The sequence below is a fragment of the Solanum stenotomum genome, chromosome 1 (assembly GCF_019186545.1).
Source record: "Solanum stenotomum isolate F172 chromosome 1, ASM1918654v1, whole genome shotgun sequence".
In the NCBI taxonomy this organism is placed as follows: Eukaryota; Viridiplantae; Streptophyta; class Magnoliopsida; order Solanales; family Solanaceae; genus Solanum; species Solanum stenotomum.
This window is the reverse complement of record NC_064282.1, coordinates 28,954,078-28,962,124: the sequence shown is the minus strand read 5'-3', so window position 1 is coordinate 28,962,124 and position 8,047 is coordinate 28,954,078.

Sequence of the window (8,047 nt, the reverse complement as noted above, 5' to 3'; positions counted from 1 at the left end):
GTCCGTGGTCCAGTTTACCTGTGATCTGGTTTTGGCTACAGTACCCGGTTAGAGTCCGTGGCCCAGCCCACCCGTGCCCGACCTTTGGCTACAGCACCCAGTTCGAGTCCGTGGTCCAGCCCATATAGGTTGACTCATTAGCTATAGTACCCGGTTCGAGTCCGTGGTCCAGCTTGCACGTGGTGTATTCCCAATTCCTCACTAAAGCTTCAGTTTAGTCTTGATTACTCTCATTTGTAGGTTGAGGTTTTGAAGGTTAGAGAGATTCCGATTAAAGTCCGGGACGTAATGAGATCCTGGAATATGATTGGGAATGGTTCAGTTAAAAGTTCGGAAATTGGTAATATGGTGATAGACCTTCTAGCTCCATTATTTTACTTCAACTGCCGGTGCATCTGCCGGGCTTATGGGGGTCCGTGCAGGTGGTTTCTTTTATTGTGCACGAGTACCCGTCGGGTTTATGAGAGCCCGGCTGAGTTAGTTAGATTACTTGTCTTTGTTGCCTGTACGCTCGTGTACATACCCCCATTTACTACTCTTTTGCCCTTGATGTGACCCTTTATTTGCATTTCAGTTCACTTTTGCTTATCTTGCTCAGTCGGCCTATGATGCCTACTGGGTACCTGTTGTTTTGGTACTCATGCTACGCTCTGCATCTATTTTGTGATGCAGGTCCGAGCACTAGTAGCCAGCATTGATCGAGCTTAGAGTAGACTTATCCGGAGACGGGGGTGAGCACACGGCGTTTTGTACTATTTCAGTCTCCATCTGTATATATAGACTTGTCTTTTTCCTTTCGAGACAGTCCAGTCTCTGTTGTCTAGTTTTGGGACTTGTACTTATTTTGTAGTAGCTCTGTACTGGTGACTTCCAGGTTCTGGGAGGGATCTTTATTTGTATATATGTTTTTGATTTGTTTTCGCCTGTTTATATTATTATTTGCCTACTCTTGTTTAATTTCTACCCTCAGACCCATTACTTGTTGTTTCGGGTTACGAGTTGGCTTACCTGCTGGTGGGTTATAGTAGGTGCCATCATGACTTGATAAATCGGGTCGTGACAACATAGAATCGTCACTATAAATTGTTATGATTAGTGACAAATATTTTTGTCAGTACATGTAGTCAACTTATGACAAACTAATTTATTTTGTGATGAAAATATTGTCTTGAAAAGTTTAACTTAGTTGTTGCTCAAAGTTAATCCTATAAAGATAATTTTGTCACTAATTACAAATATTTATTTATTTCATATTGATATTACTTTTAAATTAGAATTGCATAAATTAAGGATAAATTAATAAAACATTCATGATTATACAATTAAGAACTAAATACTAAGTAATATTTAATTACAAGCTTCTTCAATTAAAGTAAAACATGTCCAACAAGAAGAAAATCTAATTGAAATGTACTAAAATATTACTTCTAAGTAGTTGCAAAGGTCTCTTTACCACTTTCTTTACCTTGCCTTGTACCACCCCAACCTTCATCACCCGACATCCAAAAAAATTGTATGATAACTAACATGTACAAATAATGAAGTTCTCTAGATTATTGTCCTCACCAATTATTTACTTCTATCGTACAAATCTTCTCACAAAAGATTCCCTGCAATAGGACCAATACCACAAAAGAGAATCTGATGACTATCCATGCAATTAGTTTGTGAAGGACTGCAACCAAAGAGACCTATTGCTTTGTCAAAAAAAGTAGCAAATTTAAGCACAATACCTCTATAGGAGATATGACATTCCTAAATGGATCCAATGGTGCATTTTCCCCATAAAGCAGATAGTTGTCATAAGTAAGTGACTTTGCAGAATCTGGTGCTTCAGGAAAATCTCTAGAAGCCACTTTTGATACTTCAGCACTCTTGAAACCGCCAATAAGGTTGGCTACAGGAGATGAAGTAGAAAGTTCATCCTAGCTTAAGTCATCAAAATGACATGCTTCTCTTGTATTGCAAGTGTCCTGAAGTAAGTTCAAACTAGTATTTTCCTTTTCTAAGCAATTTAAAGACAAGTTGTCATCAAATCAGCTGGAGAAATCTTCTAAGCTCTATTTTTTGGTAAGTTCACAGTCAACCTCTTGATATGTTCCTATTTCCGATCAACATCTTTAGTTGAGACATTTTCAGAAAGCTGAAAAATGGAATATTACCAAACAATCAAATAACGTTCCAGTAGGTCATGAATAACCATTCAACACAAGAAATAGAAGCAGCACTCCAACAGAAGTTGATCACATATGTCACAGTCAAAATGGTTTACCAGCAACACTAAAATTGTTAAATCTCCAAAAATTTCAACAAAATCATGCCATCGTTCACTAATACGGTAACCCTATGATTACATATTGCTAGCAAAACACAATTACACTGAGTAGGTATATGCTCATTAGATGATCTCAAATATTGCATCAGTTTAGAATAAAAGTTTGTAAACAAACAGTTTAGACTTCAGGATACTCATTTCTAGCCTAGTCAGACAAGATTTACCAAATACCTATAAATACAAGTCACTCGGCTCTGCAGAACAGTCAAATCTGAAAAAATGGACTAAGAGAAGATATTGTAATAAGGCAATGACTAATACATTTTCAATCTTTAACTACGAATAATGAAACCTAATGAAGTAATGATTCAGAAAGATGAGAGAGAGGTAAAGAGAGGCAACATGTTAACAGACGATAACTCGAGAAAAGAGGCATCAAGTAGCCACATAGTGCAACGCCCTACATATATTAGCATTAGACCACAAGTAGAGAATGACACAACAAATAAAGTAGAGTAGAAGAATAACAAAGTTAATAGATTATGGGAAGAGACAAGCACCAGGAATCATCATAAATCGTAGGTTCACCCAACCCCCCACACTTTTATTTAATTCTCACAACGACAGGACATGTAATATTAAATTACCCTAACATTTTTTACCGAACTTCATTACTCCCGTCCTAATTTGATATCAAAAAGTATGACAAAATGCAGGCATGTAAGTTCTTAGAGTTAAAGTTGCATGACGTGGTTCAGATTCACCAACTTTAAGTTACACCTAATCAAGGAAGTAGTTAAATCTATGTAGTATCAACCGAAATGGTAGAGTACCAAAAATCTATATCCCATTCACTTCCGTAATTTTATGTGAAGCCTTGTTAGCTAGTTTGGTTTACAAGTTACCCATTAGTCAATTTCTCTGTCCTCCGTACAATATTACCATTTCATCCTCTTCCCCTAAAATCGTAATCTACTCAAAGCCAGGTTTCATTTCTCTTTCTCTCTGACTCCACCGTTTTAGGTCAGAAAAATAATTTTTTTCTTTGCCTCACAGTAAATAAGTCATATAAATAGTGGCCCGGCTTTTGTTAGCATTGTCCAACAAATGTTAAAGTTGCATACTACAGAGAAGTGGCTAAAGATATCCTAAGGGTTCATGTTTGGGAATATTACTGATATGAGGCTGGGGTAAACTCTCAACCTTATTCAAACTCAAAACATTACTTGAATATTTTTAATTCATTAACAATAAATGGGAAAAGTATACATGGTCTGCATTAGACATTGAGACAGAGGTGAGGGTGTGAGATGATAAACATCATAAGATGTTCATCTCTGTCCAGGAAACCCATGCGATGTCTCCCTTGTTTTATGTACTTTCACAGTACACAAGCAAATAAAAATATATCCTTTTAAACTAACTAAAATTCATATTGAATACAAGAATATAGAATCTGATGAATTCGTATCATAAGCAAGGCAAATGGAAAGTACAATTCTGGTTCAAAACATAATGATGCCCTTAAAAGTGGTGATGCTAATGAAATTGACAAGCTACAGATAGATGTCTTGTCAGATATTACATGGATTCTGTAGGCGGAGCATATGCTTTAAATTGTGAATGTTTATCAATCATTGCAAAGTAATGAAAATGGAAAACTAGAGGATGAGAAGAAAAATGTGAATCCAGTTGCGGAAGAGAACACTTAGGGATTGCATGGAACCATGTATGTTGACGAGTAAGAGAAGAAGAAACAATTGGAGACACAAACATCTAAGGAAGTTCCATCACTCACAGGAAAGAAGCAGAGCAAATAACTGCAGGAACGGGAAAGACAACAACAGGAAAAGAAAAGGCAGAAGAGGACGTCTCTTTGGAATTTGGAAATGATGCCCAGGGAGTTGCAACAAATAGCACGAAGTACGTATTTTCATATCGCAAGCAACAAAAATGACTTGAACAACATCAACAACAAGAAGATGACCAAATGTAACAGAAACAGAAACAATGAGAAGAACATACTCAAGGGGTAACGAGCAAAGATCAAAACAAACATGACAAAGCACCTCAAAAGATGTAAGATTCAAAATGATCACAAGGCTTCCGTAAGCTTAATAATAATGTACCTATTCTGAACAATAAAAATCACAAGATCGAGATTGGCAAATGAATAAAAACTGGATACAAAGGATTTAAGAGCATATATAGATTGACAAATGAATAAAAAAACTAAACTCTAAAGTCTTGGGGATGAAATTTTAAACTCAACCTTCAAGCAAATGCAAAAATAATCATACAATATAATTTCGATAGTGGGAAAACACATAAAACATTAATGGTTATCAATTGAGTAACTGTTGCAAGGCCAATCAAAGTTTCAAGGCAACAACTTAACATGAGGACAAGCTAACAACTGGACATATATTTAAAGAAAACTACTTCAAAAGAAAGATCTTATTTTGACAATTTGAAAGGACTAATACTAGCTACAAATAGAGAGAATTAACAACTCTTTAAGAATCATATAGCATAATAACACTTTTATAGGGCAATAAAATGCTCAAGATATGAATCATATTTAAAACGAGTGGCAATCAACTAAATGGTGAGCTACTGCATCTCAACTAGAAATAACATTATCCACTTTTAGCAGAAAATAGGCTAAAGTATGAATAAAAGAAGGCAGAAAAATAAACAAAACAGATTTGACAATCTTTCAACCATGCAGTTTTAAGATAAAGAATGACAACAACAAGAGTCGTACTTAATGGAGAATTCGAATCAATAACATTTTGAGTAATCTAATTGATATTTTCACGAATCAGATGTCACAGTCTTTAACATAAGAAATGAAAAGTAAAGACAATTGAAAAAAACCAACTGACTGTCTGTCTATGAAGCCTCTAAAACAACTGAGATGGATGTTGGGACAAACCCCACAACATCCTAATGAACTAAACTAGAAAACAATGAAAATAGATCATCTGGAATGCAATGAGGCTCACCGACTGACTCTAAACTGCTCACTGATCAACGGTGCGTTGAAATGCCGATCCTAGTTACATGTGTCTGTATCATAAGACGATGCAGGTCAACTGGCATCAGTACATTAAATGTACGAGTATGCAAGTTGGAATGCTAAAAGCTTGAAAGGGAATCTAAAAGAAACTGAAGAACTTACTTGGCTCAACTCAACTCAACATAACTGAACACATTTCAATATAAAGCAATTTAAGACAAGTGCAATATAAAGAAAAGTTGTTTAAAAACAAGTTGTCAACTCTGTGTATGCAAAGATACATAAAACTCTGAGATGTATGTAAAAATACAAAAAACTGATGCATATAAAAATACAATAAACTTCTGTAGAAGTTTTTCTAACCGACAACCATCACATAAGAGCTATAGTGATGATACAACGATCTACCTCACGCTGCCAGCGCATCCTATACCCGGCCAAAGGTATAGAACCTGAAATACTAAGTGGATCCACTAGTCTATTGTGAAAAAGGTTCATCTAAAAAGTATGACCATTTTCTACCCATGGTGGCTACATGGTTTATGGAGGTTGTGAGTTATCTGAACTCTCCCACATATCGGTGCTCAATACTATTCCCAAAAATATACTAGCTCTTTATGTTTTAAAAACATACTTCTTTCTGTGATTTGAGATTAGTGCTCAAAAATTTAGCTCAAAGGCTATCTTGGAAATCTCAGTTTCCCTACTTGCTTCATTTAGAAAGCTATTACTCTTTTCTGAAAACTAGCCCGAAGGCTCTTTGGAAATCTCAGTTTCCGTTCTTATTTAAAATGTGAAAACAACTTTAAATCTCTTTGGAATACATAGTCCCCATATACTTCTTTGAAGAAAAGAACTTCAACTTTACTCTTTACTGAACTCAAAACTTAAGTCTTAAACAAAGTTAAAACATTTGTGAAAGACTTTTGAAAACTGTAAGAACTTATCTTAACTCTTGACTTCTCTTGACTTTTGACCTTAATTGTTCTTGACTTGATTCTTAACTGATCCTTGAATTGAATTATGGATTCAAGAACTATGATTTGTGATTGGAAAGATCTCATGATGTTTAGGAATGATTCTAGATAACTAAACATGAGAAAAAACCGAAAATCAAAATACAAAGGTGGGTCCGCGACGCGGAGGCATAATTTAATTTTGGTTTCGAAAATATCTTTTGAGGCAGAACACCTCGTGTCAGCTCCGCGACGCGAAGCTGAAATGTTCAAATCTGGGCACTAGGCGCGCGATGCGCGGCCACCCCTTAATTTCGTTTGACGAAATTTCTTCTTCGTTTTCCAACCCCAATTCAGCCAAACTCGGTTCTTTTTCTCAAATTACTTTTAGATACAGATACCCAGCAAATGTACCTAAGAACCTAACTCGAAACAACTCTATAATGCGACGTAACGAACTCAAAAACTTCTCAATTCATCCCAATTCAAGAACAACATCAAATTCAAGAATTCATGTCAAGAACATCAACTTTCAATCTCTTTTAGGACGAATTTCGCTGAACTAAACATGTTTGGTGCGTGAGTGAATGAACCCAATGCTATGAGAGACTCACATACCTTGTAGGGTCAATTCCTCGGCGAATCTGCAACCAAAATTGATCGTTCTTGGCGAATCTTATTTTTCCTCTTCTCATTTCTTTTGCGTTCTTTCTCCAAAAGCCCTAACTCTATTTCTCAAAAGTGTAAACTGAACTAACTCAATTTTGACCCCAATTATTTTATTAAAAACGGATTTAATTAATTGGGTAAGGAAAAGACCAAACTACCCTTCAACAATCTGGATTGGGCATTTCCTTATTCAAACAACCCAACTTTTTTTTGAGACAAGGTAACTTTGTATTCACACCAAAAAAGTCATCATCCAAAAAATGATGAATTGGAAACTTACATCCCACCCATGGGTATACTTCACAAGTTTCCTTTAAAATCAACTAAGTCTACTATATCCCCTACGAGATTCTGTTTACACCAAAAAAACAAAAGGCTTATACAATTCATTCTAATCTTCTGTAAGTTAGTTTTTTGTCCCTCAAAACTTCTTAAATTTCTTTCTTTCCAGAGAGTCCACCATATGCAAGCAGGAATAGTTCTCCACCAGTGTTCATTTCTCCCTCGGTTCCCAATACCTTTCCAGCTATTTAGTAGTTCCTTTGTTGTGCTAGGCATCACCCATTTAACTCCCAACAGAGCCAAAAACATGTTCCATAGGCTCAATGCTGCCTTACAATGAAGGAATAGATGGTCATTGACTTCTGCTTCCTGTTCACACATGACACATCTTGAACAAAATTGACATCCCCTTTTCTGTAATGCCTTATGTGTTAAACAAGCTTCTACAAACCAACCAACAAAAACAAGCTACCTTTGGGGGGCATTTGGTCTTCCACATTAACTTCCAAGGCCAAATGTCCACCATTGACTGCCTTGTGTTAAGATTCCATAACATGATTTCACTGTGAACACACCCTTGTTATGTAATTTCCATCTAGGTTTGTCAGGCCTCATAGATAAAGCAGGGTGTGAGTTTAGTACTCCCAATAGGCGAGCAATTTCCCCAATTTCCCAGTCATTTAGTGCTCTTCAAAAAACAAGGTCCCATCCCTGTTGACTCCAAGCTTGGGATACAGAGACATTCCTTTGCGTACTCAAAGTGTAAAGATGTGAAAAGGAGTTTCTAAGACTGTCTTCTCCAATCCACACCTCATTCCAGAAATCAGTTTTCAAACCATTTCC